We start from the raw sequence: 26,833 nt of genomic DNA on the forward strand, positions 1-26,833 counted from the left end.
TGAAGCCTGGACCAAATAATTCCAGGAGGGAGAGGCTTAGCTTAGGCACATAATGTCTTAGTTCTTCCATGGTTGGATTTTTTAGTAGCTGTTTTGCTGATGGTGCTTGCCACTAATTTAAATCAGTTTCCCTAGTCCTTAAAATAAATTGAGAAATCCTGAGTTGTCATCCATTTTATTTGGGGAAATGGACACATTTGTGACCTCCAGACTTGCAATTGTTTGCTTAACACTAAAAGGACTCTGGGTTTTCCACCAAAGTTTGAAATAAAGAAGCCACTAACCTCAGTGTGAAATGAGGGATGCTTCTTTATCAGTGTGGAAACTGAAGCTCATTGGAATGAACTGAACAGCAGCACAGAGAAGGAACCTCAAAATTCTAGGCTGCCAATGCTACTTAATGGCAGTTTCAACAGTATCTGAAATTCAGGGTGGGTATCAGACAGGGCACACCTAAACTTCTCTAAAAGGTTGCTGATGTAGCATATGGCCCTTGGGGTCCATAATAGCGTTCCAATTTGAGTTCCTTGTGGGGTTCTGGGTGCCTTGCAGCTTCTTCCCCATGGTGGCCTGAAGACACTATGTGGTTGTAAATCTGGAAATGAAAGGCTTACAGCATTTGGCATTCCTAATGTTGCTGTGAATAATTTGTCCTTTTAAACTTACACACACTCCTAATGTTGGACATGCAGGGTCATTTGAAATGTACTCTGAAAACTAGGGGGAGTGTGACTCCTGTGACATGATTTAACAGCTGGCATACTCAGTTACAAAGTTGGACCTCTACTTGAAAAACAGATGCTGCGTTTGAATGTAAGGGTTCTGTGGTAAATTGAAGTGCTTTTTAATGATTTTTTTTAAAAGTACAATTGTTCTTTGGAAGGATCTGGAGTTTGCTTGAAGCAAGACACATGTATCTAAATGTCAGAATTTTAAAAAATGTGCTTAGAAAGCAAGAAAAAAAAGTGCTAACATAAACGAAAAGTTTTATAGTTTGCCCTCACTAGATCTTGATTCTAATGTTAGGGTAACTGCAGGATAATTGTAACAAGAATTTCCAAAACACAGTATCCATGTGATGACTCTGAATCCCAGCATATGTTTCCTAATAATGTAAGCTCTCCACCAGATAATGAAGTCTACTTTACCAATGAGTGTGAAAGTAGTAATTTTCTTATCTAAGACAATATGTCAAAGAGAAAAGAATTCCATTCTTGGTAAGTAATTACTATTGGTAATTCATTAAGTACAGATTTCCCAGCCTAGAGTGTCATTTTCTAACATCACACATTATTTGACAGATATAATCCATTTTAGAGTTATGCATTTTTAAAGCAGATCATATAAAGTGCCTGGTCCTGTCTGTTCTTGGAATATTAGATTAAGTAGATCCTAATTTCACTCAGGATTTTGGGTCTTCTGTACCTTGGCTGTCTTTATCGTTACACGTCTTAGAGCTTTAAGGCCATGTTTTCAAGCTTCATGAGTAGCACTATGCAACTTTGCCATATCTTGAGATCTGAGACCTGGTTTCGAATCGTTAATAAAATGTCTTTGACCTCCAAGAATGTTTAAGGGGACACTCGCCTGGGGGAGGTGGTGGGGAGAGAGAGTCTAAACTTGAGAACAGATGCAATCAAAAGCCCTGCCTGGGAAAGAGGGGAAAGTTTGCACAGTGCCTGAGTTCTGACAAGTATTTGCTCTAAATGGCAAAGTAACTCATTTACCATGTCTCTAATAGAGATCCTGTAGAGCTCAGATTGACTTGGGGCCACTTGTAACTATTGTGAAAAGGAGACTGTCACATGCCCAATTTGTACAGCTTCTGAAGGGAACATTAGGTTTGAAATGCTCTGCTTTCCTCATGTTTAGTTCAGGTGTACCAACAGATGCCTTTTTTCTAGCATAATTTTTAAGCAGCACTCACTGTGCATTGTAATTGAATGGTGGCATCAATAGTCAAGAGCATTCAAGGAAGCTGGACTTAAGGCTGGCAGGTTTTCTTCTCAGCTTGCTCCCTTATGGTAAGGGTCTGTTTCTGCTGTTAGTGATGGAGCTGTTCGTAGCTATAGACGATGGCTGGGGTTCTGCATTCCCTCAGAGCAGCATCACTCAGTTAAGGCAGATGCTGTGCTGGCAGGTATGGTGATCCTCGGGGTTTGGGAGAGTCTGCTATGGAGCTATCCCCTCCCTCTGGACCTGCCTTCACAGGAAGCCCTGTGCACTGGCCTACATTACAGGCATATTATATATTCCTCGGGTTTTCATTCAAGCTGACTGGTGGAGCACAATGTTTTAACTCAGGGAAAAATGCATTTGAGGAGATCTCTGAATAGTTTCAGCTGTATGAGATGTTCTGTCATAATTTGCTGTTGTGTCAGTGTCTCATTTCACTGGGATTTAAGCAGGACTGACAGTAAATGAAAAATACAGTTACTGGTAGATTAAGGGCTATTTCATATTCCTCAGATGTCTAGAACTTTACTTGCAAAGTTATTTAATCTCAAGCAAAACCAAACCATTGCTCTTACACTTTTAATTGATAATATTCCTTGTATGGTATATAATAATCAGGATTATTTGCTTCTGATATCAAATAGTGGAGGTACACTGCCTATAAAACAGCTGAAAAAGACTAATAAAGTTAGGTCCTAAAGGTGTAGTTTTGTCTTGATGTGTCTTAAAAATAACCAGTTCCTACTGTATCCTGCAATATCTTCCTGTTAATCAAGAAAGACATAAATCTTCCTATATAAATGTCACATAATTACAAGCAGATCCTTTTTTAAAGTTTGAACTCATCTAAGTGAGAAAAAGCATGGATGAGTGAGTTTCATAATCAGTTAAAAGAGGTAATTATAGGCTGGTGGTATGAAGATATTTAATCCTTTGAAAATGTGCGGCCCATTTGTGCACCCTGAGATCCACATGCTTTCTACTTGGAGGCTTCTAGCTATGCATCTGTACACTTTTTCTATATAGTAATGTATGCAAAGAATGTATGCTACATTCTCTTCTAATACTTTTGAATGCTGTGGATTATGCAGAGAGTTCCATGCTGAACTCTCAGCCACCTGATTGAGGTATTTCATGAGCAGATTTCTGGGTGTTAGGCTGCCAGATCAAGTTGAACAGGAAAGAATTCGGTCATGTTGGGTACTGATGTGGAAGTAATTTTAACTACTCAAGTTCAGCAGCTGAATAGGAAATAAATGTTGTACTTGTGTTCATTGTTAGTGCTATGGATGTGAAAGGGAGTAGGCAGTACCCCCTTTACCATTCCTTCCCCAGCACACGCTGTGACCAGAATACACATCTCCTTTGGCTGGGACAGCTTTGAAGTTTTGTGGGCAGTGATGTACCCTCACCATCTGAGCAGCTGTCCCTAGGCTTGGTGCTATGGGTAATTCAACAACTGTCGCAATGAGGCTATTGTTCCTTCTGTTGCTGTTAGGCTTCTGATGACTTCTGATTCCTCCACATCTTGCTTTTGAATCCCCTTTCCCCAGCCTGGTCATGTTTCTCCTGCAGTGTTTAATCACTGGGAGCTTCTGCCTCCCTGACTATTACTGTGTAGTGTGGTGTCCAAAGTTTGCTTGTCGAGAGGTTGAAGCGCTAAGGCTTGGACAGCAGGCCCAAGCCAGAGCTGACCTATAGATTAATCCTGTATATTTTATAAACTATAACAATTGTGCTAGTAGGTATTGTACTAAGTTATAACAACCCAATTATGCTGATGTAAAAAGTGCTAAAGTACTGAAATACTGAAGCCTGAACAACAGGCCCCAAGCCGAAGCTGCTAACTTAGTCTGTAATCATTAACAAAGTCTGTATGCTCACTAGTGAAAGATGCAGCTTAGAATATAATCAGTAGTGAGGACGAAATGCTGAGAGAATGTATCTAACTTCCCTTGTTTAGCCTTGTTCAAGGCTGAGAACCCGCGTATTTGGCCTTGTTAGAAACTCTCTTGGTCTCCCCCATCCCCCGAGCCCTGGCCAGGCTTTGGTTGGAATCCAACGGGAGAACGAAACCAGGTATTTCTGCGCAAAACAAAGGTGCCAGCTGTTCTGGCCTGTCGATCTCTGGTATATAAGGCTGGGCCCACTCACAGCGACTTTGGAAGCCTCACCTATGGGTGGAAGCACCACGTAGGATTTCCCATTTGCAGGGACAGGCTCTGCAAACCCTTGCTGTAACTGGGGCAGCCCAGCGCCTGGGGGCTGGATGATGGTGACGTATGCAAGTGGTGATGGATCTTTTTTAATCACTATTCTCTCTCTCAGGTAGTAATGATTTGATGCATTGCCCTGTATTTTCCTGTTTGTTGCTTTAGGCACATTATTCTGCCTTTTCTTACTGCATGTTTTACTCTGTTACATTATTTGGTTATCACTAGTTAAATATGCCTGCTCTTCTCACTCTCGTGTCCGAGTTTAATTGGTATCTTTAATCAGCAAAACAGAGGTGCATTTAGAAGTAACAAAAAAAGGCAAAACAAAACTGTGGATTGTGTTTTTCTCAATGATATTTGAGGCTGTAGTTTTCTGAGCTGTGCTAGTTAGCACATTTATATAGGAATCTGAATCTACTGTGATTTTTAATGGAAGGAAACTGTATTGACTGCAAGCAAATTTCTCAGTCTCATTTAGCCACTGCTATCACAATCTATGACTTGGAGCCCTGTCCAGGTAATAGTCCATTCCATGTTGTTTTTAAGAAGTTCCTTTATAGGAAATAATTATTCTCTCTTCCAGATAATCTGCTATCTCCAGTCCTACAGATGGAATTTATTTACATCATTTTTTCTCCAAGCTTGCTCTGTGTTTACCTTTGGTGTTTTGCATTTGCAGTGCTTGAGAGCAAATTGTGCTCAAGGAGATATGCGCTTCCCTTGACCCTGAAGAGAATTCTTGCTTTCCCGGTTGATATTGATGAGACTCGTCATAACATCAGTGTAAATTGGAGTGACACTAATTTGTTTTCAGATATATGCTCCCGTCTTAAAGGTTTAGGTCAGTGCGTGCTACTTTTGGCATACAACGTGACTTTCTAAAGCCAATGCTTGTTCCATATCCTTGTGCATTAGAATGCAATGTTTTCTGAAGTCCTCCAAAGTCAAACAACTTATTAACATGAGCACAGTTGCTTCAAGTTGCATCTTGGTGCCCAGGGCTGTAAACATGAGAAGCAACTCAATATGATCTGTGAATTCTGTTCTGTTTGCTGTATCATTAAATTCACATGCGGCTGCTGTGATGGGAGTCCAATGACTCCCCTTACTGTTGTCTGCATTGCCTAAAGATATATATTACCTATTCAACATTTTCCATAGGCATAAAGTTTCCAGTGAGTTTTCTAAATGCTAGAGTATGGATCAGAGCTAGTAGACACATGCATGGCTTCTGCCACACCAAAATAATGTGCATCTTCTGTTGTGTTGCCTTCAGTGATGAAAGTAAGAAGAGGACTCCACTCTTAGCAACTTTTATTTGCTTTCCAGCAGTTTTTTGTTTGGTTCTGTATTCAAATAAGGACAAGTTAGAAAGGCTTGAATCTCACTGTGTTGATTATAATCTCACTTTAACATTCTTTCAAATCTAGTGAGAATGGATATATAGGCCCAGAAACCCTCTGAATAACCATAACCTGATGCTATTAGCATTTACATGGAAAGTCTAGACAGTAGACCTAGTGGTTTTGTCATAAACAGTGTGTAGGAATCCAGAAGGAGTTTCTGGTAGCTGTGCAGATGAATCTGCTTCTGCCTAAACTAAAAAGTGGAAGTGGAATGAGAGAGAGCAAGTAACTTGAACAAGAAGAACCAGAACGAAAGAGAATCCAGGGAAGAAATCTAAGTCATAGTTCAAGCCTCTTATCACTGACCTGCAAGGCCTCTCTGCGATCTCTCAGTGGAATGAGAAAGAACAACTTACTCATTTGTACTTATGCAACTTTTATTTCACAGAGTCACAGAATGGTTTGGGTTGGAAGGGACCTTAAAAATCCTCCAGTCCCACCCCCCTGCCCTGGGCAGGGACACCTTCCACTAGCCCAGTTTGCCCAAAGCCCCGTCCAACCTGGCCTTGAACCCTGCCAGGGAGGGGGCAGCCACAGCTGCTCTGGGCAACCTGTGCCAGGGCCTCACCACCCTCACAGGGAAGATCTAAATCTAAATATTTAGATTTAATCTAAATCTACCCCCTTTCAGTTTAAAATTGTTACCCCTCATCCTATCCCTACACCCCCTGATAAAGAGTGCCTCCCTACCTTTCCTGTAGCCCCCTTTTAAGTACTGGAAGGCCACTCTAAGGTCTCCCTGGAGCTTCTCTGGCTGAACACCCCCAGCTCTCTCAGCCTGTCCTCACAGGGGAGCTGCTTCAGCCCCTGATCATCTTCATGATCCTCCTCTGGCCCCACTCAAGCAGGTCCGTGTCCTTCTGATGTTGGTGCCCCCAGAGCTGGACAGAGCACTGCAGGGGGGTCTCACGAGAGCGGGGTAGAGGGGGAGAATCCCCTCCCTTGACCTGCTGGCCACGCTTCTTTTAAATTATCTTTTTTTAATCCAGGGAAAGGTCATATATAGTAATTTATATCTTCAAAAGAGAAATGTGTGAAAAATATAGCTATGATAACTGTTAGTTAAATGTTAGTGTGTTAAAATAGGAAAAAAATAGCCAATATTTCCATGCAGAGAGAGGAGATACTTGTTATTTCCGCGTGTCACTTTCTTCTGTAATTTTGAGTAATTTATTATTCTCCTCTAACACAATCTTGCTTCTTTCCCCTCTTAGACACTAATATGATGCAGATGGTAAAGGATGGGAAACTTTTCTGGGTAGAACATCTGGCTGCTTCATGATCTCCGCAAGCTGGTGGCTTCTGAGCCGTCTAACCCAAGAGTAAGCCCTAATTGACTGACTGTGAAACCTGCCTTGACCTAGATCATCTATCTGCTTTTTGAATGAGGATTTCATCATCTTTAAAAGCCATTTTTTGTGGTGAAAAATGAGAGAGAGTTCCGCTTCCAAATTCTATAGAAGGCAATATTTTGGATACAGACTTCTGTATTTCTACAGAGACTTATGTGATCTCACTAGATGCTGAGTGTTTCAGAAGACATCCTAAGACATCCTTTGCCAAAACCCTTAGGTAAGCATCACATTACATTTTACTGTATGCTTGGTTTCTTCTTTGAAATTGCATATATGGAATAGGAGAGCTTATATTCTTTATTTTTTTAAAAATTTTGTGGAAGTTCTAGTTATGTTGCTCACATATCTAGAAAAAAGACATACCTCCACCATTTACTCTTTTAACGAGGTCATGTAATTCTAACTAGAGAACTGTTGAAGAAGAATGCTCAAAATATGTCAGAATGAAGCTGACAACGTGTTGCAGTTAGCCAATCACATTTTACTCACTTTATTGTCCTGATTTTGTTTAAATAATTGTCTCGTTTTTCTTTCTTTCTCTCTGTTAGTGTTCCAGTAATAAAATATTTTGCTGAATAAAACGACAAGGGAAATCTATGCTGAAATTCACAAATTGGTGTTCATTCTCCAACTGTGATCTGAATTATTGTCTAAATAATGTGGATAAAATACCTATTTCAAGAATTGGCAGGATTTCTCCTTTATTTTGTGAGTATGTATTTCAGTGTTTTTAGCAAAGGATTAATACATATAGTATCTGTCAATAGCAGTAAATTGTCTAATGATATGCTTTCCATCTCTGCATGGGAAACAAAATATTCTTTTTTCAACTGCAGATCTTAGGGGTTATGTTTGTATGATAAACAGAACATTAGTGTAATTGTCAATTTTCTTGTGCTACGATGCCATGGAAAATGGCTGTATTTTCAATATGACTGGGAATTGAAATATTTAACTGAGGAAGCCAAGCGTAGCCTTTTCATGATTATGTTATAAGAGCCAGAGACAGAAGATTAGCAGCGGTGAGGTTGATGTTTAAATTAGAAGTGTAAGGGACTACATATACTGGATTGCTCCCCACTACTGAGCAGCTGGTTCAAGTGCAGAAAGTATCCATTTCCCTTATGTAGTGGCTACACACTTAGAGCTGGGCATCCAAAAGCTGTATTAATTACTTGGCAGAAATTTTTTATGTCAGGCTTATTGACAGGAAATTAGTTGGAAAAAACCCTGGGAAACTTGGGACAAGCAGCAAACTGTTGGAAAAAGCAGTGTTACTATGTGTATCACTTCTGACCAGTTAAAGAGTGGAATGAGTAGTTCTCCTCCCCCTTCTGTAGGTGTTCTCTCTTAGTTTGATGGTCAAACTTTTCTAAGAGATGTCTCATCAGTGCTTGTCCCATCTCCTCCCTGAGTGACTGCATCAGATTAACAGAAAAGGATGGATAATTGACTATTGGATTTCAGTTAGTGAAGGTCAAGGTGGACTCTTCCTGGCCTACCCTGCGCTTGTCATACAACTCTGTTATTACAGGGTTTGTTCAAGCCTATAATCAGCTGAGTTTCACTGAGATGGAACCTTCTGCTTCACTGAGTAGTGTTTTTGCTGCAGTGCGGCCAGGCTTTGTATACCCTTGACAGCATAGATGAAATGTCTACAGCTTTTATATTCTGGATCCATTGTATTTTTAGTTCTTCTAGAATTCATTTAAAGAAAGTAGGGTGGGTTTTTTTTTAAAAAAAAAAGGAAGAAAAAACCAAATCCCAAACAAACATAAAGATAATTACAGTACATTAAATCCAGTATTTCTTAACAACCAGTGTTCATAGTATTTCTGGAGAATATGGCTTAATCCTTTGTCTGAAGACAAAGATCTCCAAAGTCTTACAATGAATTATACCCAATGTTGACCTGTTTCTTCAGAGTCTATGAAATACATATCGGTCAAAGAGTACAGCACTGCTCACTTAAACTTCAGTCTAACTTAACTATGGAAGTGTAGTCCAGGCTGAAGATGACACAATTTTGTGCTTATGTGTAGGAATACTTGGTAGCAATATTATTCTGTCAAGGTTTTATTAGCACTGCTATGGACATATTATGAGGTTTGCATAATAAACTTAGTTGTGACTGGGTAGAAACTGGTTTGAAATTGAACTGTACTAGAGAATTTCTTGAGGCCTTGAAAGATTCCATACATTCTAATAATGAATTTCATAAGCATAAATTCTTGAAAGTTGTGTTTAATGTCTGTCTTGCCTTGGTCAAATCAAAGTCAAACCTTCCTTTTGCCTGTTTAAGCTAAAAGATCTCTGGGGAAGAGAATATAAACCACTCTCTGCATGTGGTTTCGAGGCTGCTTGAAAATTCTCTTTCATGTATGTTTTAGCCTGGTCTCAAGTGTCTGCCTTCTGACTAGTTCAAAACCAACTTTTCTGTTTTTTTGAGGTTTTATAGTAAAGTGGTAGAAAATCTGTTAGATTTTAGGTTAGGAAGGCTATGTTAAGGAATTTAAGATTGTAGTATAAAGGATGGGATTCTTCAGAAGGATAAGAGGCTGGGTCATCACCAGTCTTTCAGACCTTGGCAGTAACAGAGAATATTCTAGATAAAAATCTTCTGCTGCTTCCTCATACCATGCTATTTGAGGAGTACTGAAATAGGTGGATTGGGTTAGAAAATTTCTAAATAATAGTTTAAAGGACAAAATGTCTGATACAAAGTCTATGGGAGTTGATGAGAATTTGGGGTGAGGTTTTGTGGGACTTTCTGTGTGACTTCTGCTGATTTAGTCATACTGACTTACAGAGGGGAATTCTTTTCTCTTTATCCAACTTAAAAGTGCAATTCTCTTTTTAGAAGATTTTTCCTGAGTCTTGGCACTAATGAGGTTTCTACAAGTTGGAGGTGATCAGTGTGGAGGAAGTACTTAGTGCTCTCTTTCCGACATTAGCTGCTTTTGTGCAACAATTTTTGTAATTGGAGTTTTGGTTTGTGAATCCAACTTTGCCCCTGAGTTTTTTTAAAATAGCTATTTCATAAGCTAGTGGCTTGTGTTGTAGCCTAAAAAAATTTTTTTTAAGAGCTTTTTTAGGAAAGGCATATTCTACATCTGCCCTTTACCCTTCTGTCCCTGGAGCCTGCTATTCTTTGATTTTCCAGGGAGAGTTTCTCAAAGGAATGTGTGATAGTCAGTGCACTGCATTGTTCCAAGAACTGTATATTGGAAACTATAAAGAAACACTTTAGTTGAGCCTTGGAGATGAGAGGAGCGAGGATGAGAACCAAAAATTATACTCTCTGCTTGTGTAGAACACTTCTTGCTCTTTTAAGAGTCATCAGATGGAATAAAGTAAATAATATGGGCTTAGTGAAAGATAGCTTAACTGTCTCCAGATACAAAACTCCTCCTTAATTAGTGAGTTCAGAGTCTTTGTGAGTGTGGAAATACTTTTTCAGTGTGGAATGACGATTTAGTTGGTTACGAAATTATATTGGAGAAGCTGAAACGTTATACCTATGTGTTTGCTTCTCCTTAATATGAGAACTCAGGGCTCATACATCCATTTGGAACTATTTCAGTGTTGAAGTTTTTTGTCAAAGAACAATTTAGAAAATGCTCAATGTCTGAACAATACTTACTGCTTCTTCATGTGTTGTGTTCTCTGGAGATGCAGTCTTTTTTGAGAAGGGGAGAGAAATGTTCCCTGTTTTACAGCTAAAGGAAACAACTGTCTCTCTAGAACAAAACAGTGGTTCAAGGCTGAAATTCCTTGAAGACGCCTAATACTTCGTTAACCTCCTCTGTTTCAGGGCTGTTATATTTGAAAACAAGAGGGTCACACTGAAAATAAATGGTTCCATGTCTCGCTTTTCTTTCATAAAACTTCTCTCATGGGTTATGTGAGCTGTCCACCATTAAGTTACTGAGTCATTTTTTATTTACTTGACTGAGCGTGATGAGAGAGTCTCTATTTTCTGTTCTCCTTTAATGAATAAGCTACTCACATCCTGAACTGAGGTATGTTGCTATAGAAGATGCTTTCTGAATGTTTTTTTTCTCCATAGAAAATGGATGCTACATAAGCAAGCGGCTTTGGGCTGCTCCTTCTTACTTGCATACAAGGTACATATAGAGATGTAAACTACAGCTTTTCAGAGCCTGTGGTAAATTTTGTGCAAAAGTTTTATTATAAATGTAGCAAAGGAGGAACCTGGCTTGTGGACTGAGAATTGCTGAATGCTTTGAACTCTTTGAACTCTACCACTGTGGAGTCAGAGTAGAGGAAATGGCATTGGTAATTCAGTGCATTGAAGTACAGAGCCTTTCCTACACAGATATTGTTCATGCTTCCCGCGAGAAATTTCTGTATTTCTGCACTGTCAGTGGATTCACTTATTCATGCTTTGGGAGGAGCAGAAGAGGAAGGGAGGGAGTTAAAAGCAGTTCAATGTACACAGAAATCAGTGGAAAGACTCCCATTAACTTCAATGGATATTGGATTTGGAACTTAAACCCTACTATAGAGTCTCTTTAATAAAAGACCTTCTGTTTTTTCTACTTAAACGAAAGTTCTTGAAGACTGAACTGAACTTCCCTCTAAAGGTGCTTGCACTGTGGATTTATTACAGTTGCATTAAAGCAGCCATTTCTGTGCTTTTAATGCATTAACAGACTGCCAGTTGAATAAGATTGTATGTTTGGGTGGAAAAGAAATCCAGAGATGTGCTACAGACAGTGCTTGGAATGGTAATGAGAATGGCAGTTCATTAGGATTAGCAATGCAAAAAAGGTTCCAGTTAATGAACAATGAAAACATTTTGGCAGTTGCAGGGTTGATTATTGCAAGGCTGTTCATGCTGCTATAATTTAAGCATCTAACGTGACTGTCCATTATCAGCTCAGATTTTAAGAGGTTTATTATTCCATCAAAACATTAATTCTATGCTGAGTGTTGGCATGGAAGACAGGCAAGCGAGTAAGTTACATTATGTGTACTATCTGTATATTTAATGGAGACTGTAAATGAAGCCAGGAGCCAAGTTTCTTTAGGCCCAAATTAAAATGCCTGCTACCTTATTATTATTAGAAGGTCTTGAGAGAGACTGCATGGGCATGACCAGATGACGCCAATGGAAATGGTCCAGTTTATCGACAAACACAGCTACAACCTGTCAACATCATCCTAAGGACTGTCTGTAGAAAATGGGTCTTTTACGAGCAACAGCTGTGCTAAAGCAGGCTACTGACTGAATTTGCTTTTAGATGTAGAACTGTATGGAGGATAAACCCATATAAGGAAATAGAGTAGCATTTTACTGCTACTGAAGATGCTGAGGTTTGACTTCTCTGCTATTCCCATGGAAAACAACAACTTTGCCCCTAACATCGGTGGAAGCACAGTTAGTGCTGAGGTAACCTTCATAGGAATGTTTCTCAGGAGAAGAGAAGGGGATAACAAGAGTGATCTGGAGAATAGCTGCTAACTTGTGATGTCTTCTGCATGATAGTGGAAGCCTGGGTTCAAGTCTGGCTCAGAATCAAAGCTTCAAATATGCTTTCCTGGGCTTCTTAATACCTGTTGAAAGAACTTGGTTTTAATCTGATGTGAAACCAAAAATACTTCTGATTTCCCAGTCAGCTCTATTCAAAGCTGTCTTCTTAGTGTTGGCAATCCCTAGCACAGTAAAAATGAGCACAAGTACTCAAAAGTAATGCTTTGTTGAGAAAAGTCAGGGTTTGTTCTGTGGGACTGAAAGATCTTGAATTTGGAGTGAAGAATTCTCCTGACTTCCATTTCCTTTTTTTTTTTTTTTTTTAAATTGATTTACTTCCTTCCATCTGAATTGTACATCTTCTGTCTAACAGTGCTTTGAACCAACAGTCCCAAGCACCCACCTCCCCTCTGCAGCAGATGGTGTGAATAACCTGGCCCCATTTCCACAATCAGTGAGCAGCAAAAGATGCTGCCAGGTTGTTGGCTGCTGTAGATGCCTTGTGGTGGTTACTATTTAGCTGCTGAGAATGAAGCTCCCTGACAATTAAGTAGCACAGTTGATATTAAGCAAATGTGAATATTATAGTCTAGAAAATGGTGCAGGGATCTATCAGTGTGATTTTTCTTACTGCTGTGAAACTATCTGTGAAAGTAGCAGCTCAACCTGACACTTCGGTAAACTCTGCATTATTCCACCGGATAGTTAATTCCAGCCAGAAGACCTACTTTCTCTCTGATGTGGAGGGGTTTGCTCACTCCCCTACCACTTGCCATATTAATTACTATGAAGGTGGTTATTTTATAATCAAACTTTGAGTTGGACTTGGCTAAAACTTGAAAACCTGCTTTTATTGGCAGCATTGTCATTAGGTGTCAGGCAGGTCTGATGTGGCTTGTGAAGTTATGATCTTAACCAAGGAGTTGGTCCTGTGCTGGGATACATCCTCTCTCATGCTGACATTGATGGGAATTTTGAACACTAACTTTTTGCTGGATCTTAATCACTCTTGCAAACTATTGGACATCAAGAAAAAGATGCTGCCAGACTGACTTCATTAGGGTCTGTGAAGATAACAGCTTTCTAATAAATACATCCTGAAACTCTTTTTGACTGTTACTGTTAGGGCTAAATTAAATCCTTAGAGTTTTACTTTGGGACGAGGACTTTGTACAATATACTGTACTGATGTATACAGTTTGTGGTGAGCAGCAGTCTGTAGCAGTGGCTCACAACTGCTAAGATGCACCAGCATAAAAAGAGATTGCAGATCCTCTGACACCCTGTTGCCTGTCTGCCTGCTACAGAGGCCTCACAAAAGGGATATTTGCCCCATGCTCCCTCCTTCCCTCTTCTGTGGACCGTTGTCTTGTCTCTTATTGTAGGTGAACTGGTGAGAGTCAGTGCAGAGCCAATAGATTTGGCTTTAGCTTTGGCTGGGAGGAAGACAGGGATAAATGGTAGTATGGACAGGCTGGTTTTGTCCTGTTTCTTCCATGATTGAGAGAAGAGTTAGTAGTTAAGATGCAAAGAGAGGGAAGGAGTTGAGGTGGAAAAGGCAGGTTACAGATAGCAAGGAGAACACGTAGTACCTGTGAAGCCCATATGAAGTAGATTGGAAACTACTTTGGACTGTAGCCCTGAGGAAGAGACATTTCAAAGCATCCGTCCATTGGAAAAGCCAGGGTAAGTAGACAGCTTTCCTGCTCAAACTTCCAGTTCAGCACTCAATCTGCTAGGTAGCGCTGCCTCCCAGTTGCACGTTGTTACTCTAACATTTCAGCCACCCAGCAACTGAAACAATAGTGAGCTTCAAATTGCTGCCAAGCCACCTGAATTATGTATTACACACAGCCATTCATGACTCCTGGCCTGGTCAATCCCTGCTTTAACTTCTATCACTTAATGATCCTATACAGCTGGGGGAGATCTGTGTATGTCATGGCCATAGTAGACTTGGATGTGCAGACTGCACTGTTAGTTCTGTTGATGTATGGATTTTGCTTACAACAGCTGTGTATGCTATGGCTGTCAGCTTTGTAGAACAACTTTTGATGCCACGTCAATAATTTGTTCAGTGATCAATGCTAAAGGCTTGTACTGTGTGTGTATCCAGTGATAGAGGCCTAGAGCTGAACATCTCCAGCTTATACAACAAGGACTGCCAAATAGTTCCATCCCCAGTGTTGGAGATGAGGTCAACAGAACTAGAAAGAGAAAGCTGTGGGAATAAGAGCCCTACTGTGAGGGTGACAATAAAACAGATGGGATTTTTCTGAGTATTTGGGGGTGATTTAACTCTTTTTTCTTTTTTTCCCCCCAGACATGCTTCTGAACTGATATTCTGCCTCTACCCAAGAGTCTAGCATCGTAACTTCTTCTGATCCGTTTTTCCTTTTAGGCTGCAGCTACATAGCTTTAGAAATGAAGAGTTTGTCAGATATCTGAATGGCAATTGACCTCTGGAATATTTGTTCCTAGAGATGCTTGTAAAGTGTCCTGGAGGGGTAAAGTTTTAACACGTCATTTAATCGAGTTCTTTCAGGGTCATTCCCAACTAACGTTCTCTCCCAACACACCTTTAGCACTCCCCATTCTGTAGAAAGCAGTATGTAATAGTTTTCTTTGACAGACTTTTATATTCATGCTGGACATTGCCAACTTAACAGCTGCAAGGATGCTGTTGTAGTTCATCTATGCTACGGTTGTAATTTAAGTTCTATCGGATTTGTGCTTTGATGCCAAAAGCAAATGCATTTAGATAAAGGATGATCGTTGAGTCAAACAATGGCATGTAGTAGATAGGCTAATTAATATCTAACAGCTATTTTCTTTAATGAAATTAAGTGAAGAAACATCTTAGCTATTTAAATGTGTTTAATCAAGTCACACCTCTATTTCTTTTGCAAATTATGTTAGGGATAATAGTCAAAATACCAAGCAAATTTTCTGCTATGGAATATGCTGAAATTTAATGATAATATAACAACTATTCTATTGAAACTAATTTAGAAGCTTATTTCAGACACTTCATTTAATGTGTTACAAAATAAATTGTATGTAATTGTAAACAGCAGCCTTGCAGTGTGGCTTACTGAGTTAACAATGGGATGCAGGAAGATGTAAGAAGTTAAAAGGATAAAAGCCCACTTGAAACCATTTTAATTTAAATGGTTTCTGATAACTACATTGACTGGTGAGAGTATCTTTCTTGAGCCAGCTCTTGCAGCTATTAATTCTTTCCTGTTGCTTTTTTCTCTCTGTCATGACAATTGCTAAAATAAACTGAAAGCACGGTAATACAGCTGAAGTCATGCACTAAATAGATGTTAAACAGGCATATAACTGCCTATTTAGGCAATAAACTGCCTTTTGCATTTGCTATCTGAATTTCGTGGTTATGAACAAATCCTTCAGACACATAAGTAGGGGGTTACTCTAATGTTTAACTTGACTCCGAAGAGGCTAGATGATTCAGAAGTGAATAAAACTGAGAACTAGGTTGGGTCTCCCAGGCAGGACAAAATGCTTCTGTATCTTTTGTTTCATTTCTAGGATAACCATACAGTCTTGCAGCAAAATCTGTTTAAAATAAAAAAATTATGGTTGCTTGCAAGAAGTGAAGAATCTTTAGTAATTTCAGGCTGGGAGAGAATGGACCTGTGCTCTTTTGGGTGCTGTGGTGCATTGAAGCTTGTCACTGCTGCAGTAATTGCAGTCTGCAGGTAGATAAGGGTTTGCTTTGCTTGGATCCAAACTTGCCCAGAATTCATGTAGCCACATCAGTAGAATGCTGAGCCCAGGCAGATATATCTAACACTTATTAATCAAGGCTCTGCATTGGTCAGCTGAGCCTGTAGACCTTTTCCTACAGGTCCGATTCACATCCAGCGGATTCAGAACATGGACATAGTGAACAAGTCTGCCTGAGAATGCTGTGATAGACATACCCTGGGAGATCTGCTTCACTTTTGGGTGCTGACTTTCCAGATGGCTAAAAAGTCCTGCTTGACTGTCCTTGGAACGGATCTGGTGTTTGTCAGAAAAGCTACACATTGGAACCCTGTGGTCTTGTTTACAGCACAGTGCCTCGTTTACAGTATAATTCCTTTTCTCTGTATTGTCCCTGCATTCAAAAATACATTCACCAAATTTCTTGCTGGTTCAGCCAGAGTTAAATATTGCAAAAAGAGGAAGTAAGCCAGATAGGTGACAACATGGACCTTACCCCACAGTCAGACACCCTCAGTTCTGTACAGAAGAGCGAACAGTGGGCCTGACTGTCTTGCCCCTGTTGTGACAGTGCAGCTCCAGTTATTTTGAAGGAATTTCTCCTGTCTATAAATTGATGACCAGGATACATTAATATTTATATTCTGTTTTAATACAATACACAGAAGAATTTGGGAGGGGCACAACTGGTTCTTTATTCCCGTACAGGAGTAAGTAGATGGTGCAGTGATTTGCAGCAGCTCTTTGAGTTGGTGCCTTCAGGCAAAAGTGTTGTTTCCTGGAATTGTTCTCTCAGCTGAGAGACAGCAAAATAGCTTAGATGACTGCAACACAAAAGCTAAGTTGGTCCTGCACAAGTGCCAGGCTTTGAAACAGGGACTACTTCATCTGAGAGAGTAGCTTTACCATCTTGCCAGGTGAGTATTTGGAGTGATCTAGTAGAAAGCAGGCTGCTTGCTGGGGATACTAGGCTGCTGAAGAGCAAAGCTCCTCCAGGCTCTAGTGAGACACTTGCATGTGGGGAATTTCCCAGACCATTTTTTCTTCCATTCATTAGCAGTTGCTCAGCCTGTCCCCACAAGCATAGTCAACACTTCCTGAGCAGCTGCAGCTGGCAGGGTTGAACAAGCAGTTTCAGCACAGATGAAGAGTTTACTGCTTTCCATTTAGGTGAGGTGGAATTTACCAATTCCCAGTGCTTGTCCTGGAACAGGGCAGGTACATTTACCTACATTACACAGGATTTTTGGCTGAATTCTGTCTGCTGCACCTAATAGTGTGCCTTGGGCAAATGTCTGTCTGTCTGTCTTCTTGCTAACTTTTCTGACAGGGCTGACTTGCACAGTACCACGAGAGAGGCTTCCAAAGGGGCTCCTTGTTGCTGCTGTACTTTAACAGTTTGGTGATTTTGCAGGTATCATCACAGCTACATGGGGCTGGAGACTGCTGGTAGGAAATAAATAAATAAAACTACTGTAGGAATGGTCTGATGCACTTTTAGACCTGGGGTAGAGAGACGGCAGCACCTCGTCTCTCTCTTGAGATGGATGGTGCTCCCTTGTCAGGACTGGGAGATAGGCTTGCCCCTGGTCATTTGTGTGTGTGTACCTCTCCTCCGGAAATCCAGTGATATTTGTCTGAAGTCACCCATGTTGAATGTGAGTTTTTGATCCCATCTCGTGTCTGGACAGTTTAGATGGTGCACATATGAGTGAGGTTACAATTAAATAATTTGGTGCCAACCCTAGACATTCATGCTTCTGTAGCCAGAGCCTAAATAAAAGCTCTTATTTATGTAGGAAGAACCCATATTATATAAACGATTAGGTGCCTTGGGCTACAGTTCAGACCCGTTAAATTACCCTCTAACTGTTGAAATAAAGGAGGCAGTCTAATGTTCTAAATCTGCCTCTGGTATAGCACAAGCTGGGAAGAAACTTCATGGAGAGAAGAAATCCCTTTGAAGTGTTTACTTGCAAAAGTCCTGTGCAGGACAAGAAGCAGGTGGACAGCCTGTTTGCCAAAAGCAAACACCAAGCTGCTGACTCTAAGTCTGATTGTTGCTGTAGAGAGCAGAGCAGCTTTCGAGGTGCACAAGAAGCCCAAGTTAGGGAGGGACCAAGTCAAGATGCGGCTGAGGCTGCTAAAATATAGTAGTATCTCGTCACCACAGAAGCAGTCTATGCAGTGGGAACACCACACCTATCTTATGGTGACAGTGCAGCTACTCTGCAGAGAGCTACTGCCACATCTCACTGAGTTACATCTTCTCCCAGATGGCTTACTAAGTTGTTGTGATATCCTGGGTGATTCCCTTAATATCTGCTGTGACAAAACTACACATTTGCAAACTGTTTGGCAGAAGGTGACATTTGACTCTTTCCCAAAGCATTGCACAGCATTGACAGGAGCAGAAGATAGCCCCCCCAATATATTCTTGTCAAAAAAATAACTCTGGAACTCTTGACAGACACGTTGTGTAAGGAGACACTGTTTTTAGAGTTGCTTTCTAAAATTGAACTCATGCTCAGATTTCCTGAACCAGCATTTAAATGCCTAGTGCTATTCTAAAAAACCTTATATCAGCATAGCATTTTGCTGACCATTCAGAACACCCTGTACATCATAAGAACACATTATGACTACTTAAGTCAGCTCACTGACAGTGGGGATTACTATATGATAACAAGCAATCAAAACTCAAGGTTACTTGGTTACCTGGGGCACAGGGAGGAAGTGAGGTGCACAGACATATTTTAGATCGTATCCTGCCTTGGAACCTTGATGATTTTTACAGACCAAAGATACACATTTTTAAAATAGGAGGAGTCACACAGTACAAGAAACTTACCCAGTGTCAGATGGTAATTCTGTGCCAGACCTGGAAAAAACAGTCTCTTATAGCTCACTGTCTTGAAAACGAGCCTATTCTCTACATTTTCTTTTTTTTTTTTTTTAAAGCCCAGTTGCTTTGCTGGGTTTTGAGTGTGCAGGTCATGGTCCATGGAATGAGTGTGTTGTGTGGATGTGCATAAGCAGGTATCTACTCAGTCCACTAGGAAAACAGTCCTTGGAACTAGAGTTTGCCTTATAGGTCTGGATTTAGACTTGTTACAGAATTTCAGGCCTTAAAGCTCGATGTGGTCGTTTGGGGGGTGTGGGGGTGTGGGTGTGGAGGGTTTTTTGGTGTTTTTTGGTGGTTTTTTTTTCTCCTCTGGAAGCTTGGCTTTCCTATCTGAAAGATATACTTCATGTGAAGGGATGGTTAGGACAGAGAGGGGGAAGCCTAGATCTAAAAATACAGCTTCATACAACTACCACTGTCAGGTCAGAAAACTTTCTGATACAGAGGGTTGTTTGACACTACCCATAACCAGGATCTTCCAGTTTCAGTCCCAGTCTTGAAATAAACCTCTCAGTGATCTGAGCCACTTCAGCTCATTAGTTTGTTGGGTTATTTTGTTTTTTGGTTTTGTGTTTGGTGTTTTTTTTTTCTTTTATCTATTTGTGGCAGTTTCCTTAATTTTGAGGTTCTTCCAACCATTCTTTACAGAAGGCTGCTGTAAGGGCTGGGTAAATTTTTAAAAGGGCTTTGAAGATCATGATATACTGAAAAATATATGGGGGAAGTGTTTCATCTGGTTGGACCGGAGTTTTCATAATGATCATGTAGGCTTTGTTTTGGGGGACAGCTCTGTGTGTGTGCTGGTAGCTTTACAGGGGAGGTGCAGAGATTGAGACCTGTAGCAGTTTCTTCTTCTGTGCCTTTGACATTTCTGTGCTACTGGGGTTCCTTCTGCAAAGTGAACACAACCTCCACAAGGAATAAGGTTTGTACTTCCCGGCCATATTCTCAGTTGATCTGAATTTACTTCTTTCGATTTATATGGGGTTAGGATTCTGCTTCACCAACTATGTCATCTTTTTAGGGATGCCAGCCTCAGGGATTGAAAATAAAGGACAAAATACAGAAGCCACTAACTTTTTAAGGCACGTAGGAGTAGATGAACATAGTGGTCAGACAATCTGTACGGGAAGCAGAAAACTTGGAACGCTTTCAGCCAAGGTGCTCTAGGGGCATTCAGGAGTTGTTTTTAACAACTGCAGTCCAGCAGGCTTTGTTAGATTTTTACTACAGTGTTTTTGCAGTGAAATTAATTTGAGTCTGCTAATTGCACTTGCAGTAGCAGTAGCTGCAATCTGGAAAAGGGAATACTGCTGAGATGTCCGTGTGTATACCAAATATTTTGCACAATCAGTGGTAGATTTTGATTTTTATTGATGAGATTGGTTCCTATATTTACATTTGGACATATTTGAATGTTCCTCAGTATTCTGCAGCTGGAAAAAAAAATCTCCTGTTGAGTCCCTTACTAATTGTGTAAACAGTTTAGTATAACCATATAGCCTCATAAAATACTTTTCACAAATACGTACTCAGTTTATAAGGATCCAGCTATACTTTTCCCATTTCTGCAGAGTATTGCTGTACCTTACGAGGAACCCAACTGATTTCACAGGAGCTACTAATAGATTAATACTCGATGCATGAAAAGTGGCATTCATCTTTGAAATTAATTCAGCTTTGATTGTGATCTTCTCTTAATATATTTCTAAAAAAAATGAATTTGCTAGCATAAGTGCTTAACAAAACAGCTAATTTAACTTAATCTTGCACTGTCTGTATTAATAAAAATCAGATTTCAATTTGTAATTAAGTATCACTGAAAATCTGACTCTTCATTTGAAGTAATGTGATTTGTGGAGACAGAGATAGAGTACCCATTGTCTGGTCAAAACCAGATTCTCCCCTGGAGCAGCCTGCTTCTCTCCATCCTTTGTATAAAGAGACCAGACGCTCAACTTCGTTCTTCAGGGTTGATGTTCAAAGTTATGCCATATGAATTACCTCTATCAGAGAACATGTGATAGGAGACAATCCTTGCCCTGAAAAGATTGTTAGAATACAGCATAAAAGTGAATAGGCAAAAAAGTATACCCTTTTTAAAGAACCTGGTCCAGGTTAATAACTTTGAGTGGTCACTTACAGTCAGGTTTCTCCAGGAATTGGGACAGCTCTCCAGCACGTAAGGATTGAGCCTAAACTCCACTCCATGTAATGCCTCTATTCACCATCCTTTAAGGTGACAGTGTGCTATACACCAATAGATAGCGTTACAAACTTTGGAAATACCTCGTGGACTCGTTATGTGGCTAACATACATCTGCTGTGTTTCTATAATGCATGTGCAGGAACAAAAGCAGCCAACACATAATGGGACCAAGAGATATGGACTCCAAAATTCCAAATCTGATATATGCTTTAGAGAGAGAGCATGAAACCTACTCACCAGACATTGACCTTCTTACCACACTGTATGAGTAGTAGATCTTGCACTGCTCAATTCTATTATAAATGTTAGGAGTCCCAACTGAATTAAGATGTACTGATACTGGCCCAGCAAGAAAATTATTCATTCTTTCTCAGTAACTTTTTGTCATAGTATGTGAAAAGCATTATTCTCAACTGCAGCTAATAAAGTACAATGCAGTGAGAAAAAATGGGCTAGTAGAAACCACCTCAAGTTGCAATTGGAAATGACAGTGCGTCAAGCAAAGGCATCCAGTGATGTTGCTGGAGCTCACCTTTGCCCAGTGTGATATATTTAACTGCAGAGTCAGTCAGGAATTTAGCAAAGCAGTGTGTATGGCTCCTCTGTGGACTGCACTGAAACCAGCAATGTTCCTGGAAGCTGAAAAATGAATCATTATTTCCATGGTTCCTGTTTAACGGTCCTATGGAGTATTTCCTTAGTCGCAAAGGACTGTTTTATATAGGAGTCCTTTACAGTTCATTATGTGGTTAAGATGAAATTATGTAATGTCTAACGTTTAAAAACTGCACAAGATTCAGGAGGAGTGCTGAGAGCAGGGGTGGCAGTTTAGGTATGAACTCAATAAGGAGCTTTAATGAAATTAGTAAAGACAACATAATATTGAATTAGACTAGAAACTTATTGCCACGGGAGCTGTTGAAGCTGGGAGCTCTGGAGATCAGCCATTGATGTGGATTGCAGAACATATTCACTATTGTGTTGTTAATTTTTTTAAGAGGGCTATTAAGCTACATACTTGGGATTTTAATAGATATGTGAGAATCAGTAGACATATATAGAGAAAGCAAAAGATTCCTTGTCTTCCAGTTGGAATTTCTTACATTGTCTTCAGAGGATTACTTTAGATATAGTCTAGTTGGACAGTGCTGTATTTAACACATATGTTATGTTACAGACTTGTCCTGTGAAAATCTCTTGTTTTTCCTAAAAATCTTAAGACTTGTGCCATTCCACCTGATTTTTTTCAACTTTATTGACCATCTGCTAGTCTACTGCAGTTTCACTGGAGTGTCACAAGGCAGGGAATGTGAAGTGTACTTTTTCCAGTATCTATAAGTCTCAGTTTTGGGGCCTGAGGAGGCTGTGCAAGCCAGCAGTTTGTTCCAACCTTCTTCTAGATTGAATGGCATAAATTAATATTTTTTTTCCTTTTTTCCCTTTGGAAATATAACTGCATCTCAAATCTAGGAGAAATTTGGATCAACTTTAGCAATTATTTTAATGGTTTATACTGACAGTCTATATTTCCTCCAGGAGCAAAATAATAAGTGTCCCTAAGAGTGATATTTGTTTGCCAGACTGTGTTGTCACTAGCAGTGACTAGTGGTTTTGGTTGGTTTTTTGAAATGGAAAAAAATGAATTCCCTACTACTTACGTTTTTTGAGGGTATAAGTTTCTGAGAACCATTAGGTCTAATAAAGGATACTTGGAAAAATACGTTTGTAGGGGCCACATGTGAAAACACTTGTAGGAAATCACTAAAAAATACTTAAAACAGAAGATATTTTACTTTATGTTTGTGAGGCTGCTTTCGCCAGGTGTTTGTGGTAGTAGGAACGATGGAGCTTGGATGTTAGGGCAATGAGAAAAGCCAAAGATTGTAGGAAGTTTGAGTTTGGCACTTATATTTATTCTGCAGTACAGCTCACTTATATTTATTCTGCAGTACAGCTCTAATCCAAACATGGTTTGGATGGATCTTAGTGGATCAGGTTTTGGGGATCATCTTTCAGGATCTTGGCTGTCATTTGTGTTCAAAACAATGCAGCAGCGTTTTGAACTCTGCTTTTATAACTTTCTACAGTGTGCTCACAGTGGAGTATATCAGCTGAAGATCTGCTTTTTTAGGTGCTTAAGTGAGTTTAAAATAACGAAAATGCTAACTTCAGTGATGAATTACCACCACCCCAAGCAAGAACTGTGTGGAAAATGGAGACCCCTCTAGAATTAGCTGTCGTGAAATAGACTATATGAAAGGGGAGAAAAAATCCAACAAAACTACATAACTTGCTAAAAGTTTTACGTGGAAGTTCTGTCTTCAGCTTCTTTTCCCTTTCAGCTACTTGTATGTTGCTCTGTGAAGTGATACTGAAAATACTCGTTTCGGGACCAACTATAGAGCAGCAACTGTCAGCTCCTTTGCTATTCTTTCTACCAAACTTCCTTACTGCTGACACATGTAGTGCTTGTTCTAAATGAATATGACTCAGGACTACCTAGTCTTGAATTCGTATTTAAATAGAGTGTGCACCGTATTTGAGTCAACCACAGGATGGCCTCTGTGTCACAGACCTTTACTGTAAATAGCATTGCCAACACTGGCCTAGTGGGGAATAGGTCAAAGCCTCGTAAGTATTTCCAATTATTTCTCCTCCATTCGTGTCATCCCTTCATGATTTCTCCTGCACATTCTCAGTAGGAAAATGATTGATTTCTTGAGATATCATTCAGTATTTGTGTGGAGTCATTTGACAATTTCCAGATGTGTTTTGCCCTAAGGCAGACAACTTGGGTTTCTCAGATTCCCTGCCCTGAACAGTGGGGACTATTAGCCCAAAGTTGGCCTGCATTGCAAACCTAGAATCTCATCTTCCTAACCCCCCACTTCCAATTACCTCCTGAGTCTGGGGATATACCAGCCACACAGTCAGAGGAGACTCTCCTTGGGGAATAGCTTGCCCAGTTTGTATTGTTAAAACTTAATGAGTTCATGAGATTGACTCTGCTGCAATTATTTCTTAGTGATGTATAACAAGTAGCTGTTCTTACAGGCTTATAAAATGTTCCAGAGCTCCATTAATTTGGCCTTCATTAGCTATGTAATTTTGCTAATGACCCAAGATATTTAGAGGCATTGTCCTATGAGAATTACGAGTTTGACTGTGAGGACTTACAGAAGAGTTGCACACACAGCTCCATCCCATCTTACTACCAGAAATTCGTTCTGCCCTGCTGCATCTAATTGTATTTTTTACTTCTGTATTGAAGTGGATTCATCTCCTATTGATAAATGAATAATTATTTCATATATGAAATTACACATTTAATGGAAGTTTGAAGTGTTAGAGTGCTAAATGATTAAATTTGTTAATTGTGTAATATTGCTGGGCATAATGATGCATTTAACCATTAACAGTTTTCCACTGCATTGCCTTTTAAATTCTCATGTAGTGTATTATACATTCTTGTTGCCTTTTCATCAAGTGTTAATAATTGTGGAAAATAAAGGTTAGAGTGTGGAAAGGAAAGAATCCCAACTGCGATAACAGGAAGAAAAATGGTGTGTGTCACTGGAGACCCCAGTTGGTATGGCAGTGCCTAAGAAGTGTATGGTATCTGAAATACTTGGAGAAGTGAACTTGTTAAGATTCACTATACAATCTCTCCTTAGCTTTTTCATTCTTCACAGTATCAAATAGCAAAAATAACAGGAAATTTCATATAAATGGTGTGAGGCACAACATAGGCTGTAGTTCCTACTTTAGTCTGAATAGTGCTCGGTGTCCCTAGAGATTCATATGGGTTTTGTCTCATTTCTTTCCTGTGCCAATAGCAGGATGAGAACCTGTGTGAGACCCAGGTTCTGCTGTACTTGATGGTGTGGAGTTACCTTCATTTGCCTGGAAGCAAAAGGTTCAGTCTTCCTAATTAATAGACAGGGTGTGATGCAGAAAACAAGTCCGTGTCCTGTGCCGTGCTCCAGCTCCCCTTGCCACTGCTGCTACATGGAAACTTAGCTGTTATCTCAGCTCTTCTGGAGAAAACGGCAGCAACTGGACCATGATGTCTGCATAAGTACCAAAAACCATCACAGGGAGCAGCCATACCTGGGCTCAAACCCTTCTCTGCAAGTGCAGGGGTAGATGTGACCAGGGAAATGCAAGGACTGGGCAGTAGAACTGGAGATAAATGTTGAATTTATGTCAACAATAATGCAGCAATACCTCATCAGACTGTGCTTTCAAATTTTTCCTTGTCTGCAGCTTATAACTGTAAGAAGCTGTCTGGCTTCCGTGTTTTGGGTGAAAGTTTCCAGAAGGTTTATCTCTGCTGATACTGAAGTAAACCGTCTTTCATAGATCAAGCAGATGAGGGAACATCGTATCACTGTAGACCAAAGTTGAAACAATCCCTAGAAAAGCCTGAAAAGCCTCAGAATCTGACTTAAACATTATCTTTGAAAGGAGAGTCATTTTGCTTCAAGATTATCATCACAATTTAGATGCTGTACATTGTACTAGGATAAAGAGGGAATTTGGCAGATGAGCTTTTGCCTCTGGAGCCCCCAGATGACTGGAACAAGCTTCCCTTTCAGCTTAAATCAGCAAACAGCATAATCTCCTTTAAGCCTGGGGTTTAAATGGCTGTTTGAAGGAGGATTGTGCAAAATCTATTTCCAGTAATATGGTTACTGGAGCTAAAGAGTATGTGTTGTTTTCATGAGATTTTGGATGGCCTTGTGGTGTGCATTAAATTATTGTAAGAATTCTGCAGTTGATGGTTTTCACTTATCTTTAGATATATGAGCTGGTGGCTCTTTAGTAAAACTGAAAGCAGCTCTTCGGTTCTTGGACACTTCTTTAAATACAGTAAACAGAGTGCCTGTCAATACTCTGGATGGTCCCTTACTCTGGCTGTAAGAAAGGTAGTTGTGTCTGTCGTGTCCATCAAGAGTCACGGTCAAAGTCTTCTCTTCTGACATGTCTAATACCAGTGGGACACTCATTGATCTCACAAAGTCAACAGCAACAACCTTTACTCCGTCAACAAATCAAGGGTAAAACACCACAGTCTGAAAAGAAAATTGTGTACTGGAGGGAACAGGGAATGGGATTTGTGTATTCTGATTTGATGGGGCTGTGTCTCACCATTTGGCTGCTCTGTTGTTGTGATACCCAGAATACTCCTATTATTCTCACTGTCTTGTTGCCTCTTCTTTGTGACAAATACAAGGTCACCATGGTTTTAAACTGCAAAAGCAAAAGCTTGAAGTGTTTTACAGTTCCTGTAAAAGGGAGGCACTTAACCAGGAGTTGTCATAAGTGGAATCTACACTGGTAGCAAACAAGAGGTTACCCAAGCATTTTTCTTAGTTATCTGCCTTGTTTGAAGAGCTATTGGCCAGGTGTGCTGCTGGCTGGCTGGGGCAAAATGTTAATTTTGCACTTGGATGACTCCAGTGTTTGGTGTCTGGGGGACTGCAGCAAGCAAAGAGAAATTAATGTTAATGGAGTATGACTGCCTGATCATTTACAGCAGGCTGCTGTGGTGCTT

This window comes from Athene noctua, chromosome 8 (genome assembly GCF_965140245.1).
Source record: "Athene noctua chromosome 8, bAthNoc1.hap1.1, whole genome shotgun sequence".
In the NCBI taxonomy this organism is placed as follows: Eukaryota; Metazoa; Chordata; class Aves; order Strigiformes; family Strigidae; genus Athene; species Athene noctua.